Source organism: Camelus dromedarius, chromosome 3 (assembly GCF_036321535.1).
Source record: "Camelus dromedarius isolate mCamDro1 chromosome 3, mCamDro1.pat, whole genome shotgun sequence".
NCBI lineage: Eukaryota > Metazoa > Chordata > Mammalia > Artiodactyla > Camelidae > Camelus > Camelus dromedarius.
The window spans coordinates 12,690,602-12,694,566 of record NC_087438.1 but is presented as its reverse complement, the minus strand read 5'-3'; the positions used below and the strand labels follow the sequence as shown (position 1 = coordinate 12,694,566).

Below are 3,965 nucleotides of genomic sequence, written 5' to 3'. Positions count from 1 at the left end.
CTTTCTCCCTATGTGTATCCTCAGGGTCTGTATCCCATCTGCCCCTCCTTTTTCACTGGATTTAGGGCCCACCCTAATCTAGTGTGCCTCATTTTAACTTGATTACATCTGTCAAGACCCTGTTTCCAAATATGCCCTTATTCACAGGCGGTAAGGCACTGGGACTTGAACATACATTTTGGGGGACACAATTCAACTCATCACAGTTTGCTATGAATTTGTAATTAGTATTTTATTTGACAATTCAAGGAAGAATTTAACACAGTGTCTAGAAAATAGTAGGTATTCAAACAATGCTACTTCCTTTCCCCTGATAATATGACCTTTTAAAAAATGCTTTTTTGATCTCTTCTGTAATCAGCATAACCATCAGATTGTGTTTCTAAATTACCAGCATAAAAATATTATTTGACTGGAACCCTGTGGATTTCCAAAGAATGTTTTTATTTTATGTAGGGATGTAATGGAAAAGCTACACTAAGGTATTTTTATAAGATATGAGATATATATATATAAAAGATATACATATATATCATATCTTATAAAAATCATATACACAATGGAATACTATTCAGCCATAAAAAAAGAATGAACATTTGCCATTGTAGAAATATGGATGGATTTGGAGGGTATTATACTAAGTGAAATAAGTCACACAGAGAAAGACAAATACTGTATGTTACCACTTATACATGGAATCTAAAATACAACTAGTGAATATAACAAAAAAGAAGCAGACTCACAGATGTAGAGAACAAACAAGTAGTTACCAGTGGGGAGATGGAAGGGGGAAGGAACAATATAGGGGTAGAGATTAAGAGGTACAAATTATTGTGTATAAAATAAGCTGCACATAAGGGATGTATTGTACAACACAGCAAATATAGCCTATGTTTTATAAGAACTATGAATGGAGTATAACCTTTAAAAGTTCTGAATCACTATATTGTTTGTACAGTTATAACTTATATAATATTGTACATCAACTATACTTCAATATTTTAAAAAGTACAGTGGTTCTTAATCTTAGCTTCATATTTGAAATATCTGGGGAACTTTTAAAAATCTCAATAGACAAATCATAGTAAAAACTAGTTATAAAAAATCTCTAGAGCTGGAACTAAGGCATTGACAGTTTTAAAGCTCCCCAGGGAATTTCAGTCTACAGATAAATTTGAGAATCACTGGAATAGTAAAAGTAACACAAGTTTTATATTCAACATATATGGCATTGGATCCTGCATCTGTCCCTTATAAATCTGGGCAAGTTTCTTTATCACTCTGTGCTTTGGTTTCTTATTTTGTGAAATAATGATGGTGCTGATGATACCTAACTTGTACAATTGCTATGTGCGTCAGTGTTAATATATGAAAATCCACACAGCACGTAACAAAGGACAGGCAGTGAATTCGTATTAGCTGTTAGTTTATGAGGAGGCTCTGTTTCCATTCATGGTGGAATAGCTTGTATCAGACCAAACTTTCTGTAAATAACAATTATAAACTCTACACAAATATAAAAAAGCAACTGTTTGAGGGTATTAGTGTATAACCCAAAGGCATGAAGAAACTGAAGATGATACAATCCTTAAGAGAAGGGAACCACACTAGGTGAGCTCCATAATTAGTGGACTTTTCCCTTGAGAACATTCTTAGGCTTATTGAAGACTAGAGACAGAACAGAAACAAACCAGTAAACAATACCCTATTGGGAAGAGAACACAAAGCGTGGAGTGTAGGGCTGCTTAGCAGAGCAGTAAATTGGAAGAAAAATTTCATAGAGGAAAGAAACACAGAGGAAATATTTCACAAGTTGCATACAAATTTTCTTCAAATCTTCGGGCTACACCTAAACTGTACATGTTTATGGTGAGAATCTAAGGGACTCAGCTGAAAGCAGCAGCTGAAAGGATTAATAACTATATTGAAAAAAAAAAAACTATATCAGCAGCTACCCAATAGTGGAGAGAGTTTGAGGTTCAAATCTAGCCTGGCTAACAGAGCTTGATAAATACCTTCACTTTTCACTGAAACTCTACAAGGGCTACACCTTAGGAGTAAGAAACATGCATTATTACTAAAGTCTATGGCATGGGATTAACAGCAAAACCAAAACAAGCATCCACGCACAAACCCTAAAACCAAGTCTCCAAAAGATCGAGGGACTATGCTAAATTAGTAAATTAATGGCCTTTCAGAACAAAATTTAACACTCTTTAGAAAAAAACAACAATCTAGAAGGTTTATTATCCAAAATATTCATTATCCAATTAAAAATTAATAGGCATACAAAAAGTACGAAAATATGACCAAACTAATGAAAAGAAAATTAATCAGAAGAAGCTAACCCACATAAGACTTAGATGTTGAACTTAACAAAGACTTTGAAATAATTAACAGAATTCTACTAAAGAATTTTGGAATAAATGATGGAAAAATAGAACAGATATGAAACCTCAGCAGAGTATAAACCAAAAAATGAAAAAGGAGAAGGAGAAGAGAAAAAAAAAAGAACCAAATAGAAATTACGTACTGAAAATACAATATCAGAACTAAAAATTTCATTAAAGCAGCTTAACATCAGACTAGACCTATAGAAGAAAGAACCAGTTAATTAACTCAAAGATAAAAACTAAAAAAAATAAAATAAAATAATGAAGTATATAATATTGTGGGGCAATATTTTATGATCTGGCATATGTAACTGAAGATCCAGAAAGAAATAAGAATGAGACAGAAGAAATGCTTAAAGAGAAAATATCTAAAACATTTCCAAACCAATAAAAAGACATCAGCAGACACCCCTCAACCCCACCATATGAACCTCAAACAGGACAAACATATATAGGCACCTTATTTTCAAACTAGTGAAAACCAATGATAATTAAGAAAAAGGAAGATATTAAAGAAAAGTATTAATTCCAATCAGAGAAAAAACAACACATCAGTTCAGGGGAACTGCCGTAAGACTTATAACTGACTTCTCACCAGAAATGATGGAAGATAGAAGATAATGGAATGATATCTTTAAAATGCTAAATGAAATATCTCTCAATTTATTTTTTTCCACCAGGAACTATATCCTTCAACAAATAAAGGCAAATCAAAGTTATTTTCAAACAAAGCTAAGAAAATTTATTATAGGCAAAACCTCACTACAAGAAATGCTAAAGGAAATTCTGTAGGGCTGAAGGAAATAAAACAAAATGGAAAAGCAGGTCTACATGAAGGAATAAAGATACAAGAACTAGTAAACATTCTAGTCAATATTAAAAAATGATTTTCTTAATTTATTTAAAAGTCAATTGACCATTTAACGTAAGAAAAAATGTTGATGTACTGTGAACCTTAAAATACAGAGAAAAAGGTGAGGGGAGGGTACAGCTCAGTGGTAGAGCATGTGCTTATCATGCACAAGGTCCTGGGTTCAATCCCCAGTACCTGCATTAAAAACTAAATACTAAATAAAAACCGAATTACCCTCCTCAAAAAACAAAAACAAAATACAGAGAAAAGTAAAATATGTGATAGTATGAAAAAAATACCTGGAAGAGTGGTAAATGAAATTACACAATTGTAAGATCCTAACATTTCACATAAGGTAATAAATATTAATTTAAAGTAACACCTGCTAAATTAAAGATATATCTTGCAACGCCTACAGCAAGCAATGAAAAAATAAAACATCTTGGCAGCTGCAAGTGTGAAAAGAAGACAACAATGGAGGAGTAGATGCAACCTTCACCAACTCATTCTTGATTTCAGACCTGACCTCCAGGTGGGAAGGCAGGGATGATTTCCCTGAGGAAATCTTGAATCGGTTGAGATAATCCTATGCTCTGAGATTTTATTTCTTCTAATCTTGGAATGGGGGCTTAAACAAGAAATGACATTTAAGAGAAATATACAGATGCATTTCTTATACTCTTGAGTGTATAGACTTACATTTTACACTTACTATATGT

The 3,965-nt window shown here is 32.7% G+C and overlaps 1 non-coding gene across 1 annotated transcript; it reads left to right on the top strand.

Annotated features, from left to right (window-relative positions):
- The first annotated feature begins 3,374 nt into the window (after positions 1–3,374).
- Positions 3,375–3,446, top strand: TRNAD-AUC (transfer RNA aspartic acid (anticodon AUC)). The gene has a single exon. It is a non-coding gene; the product is annotated as a tRNA-Asp (tRNA).
- Positions 3,447–3,965: the final 519 nt, after the last annotated feature.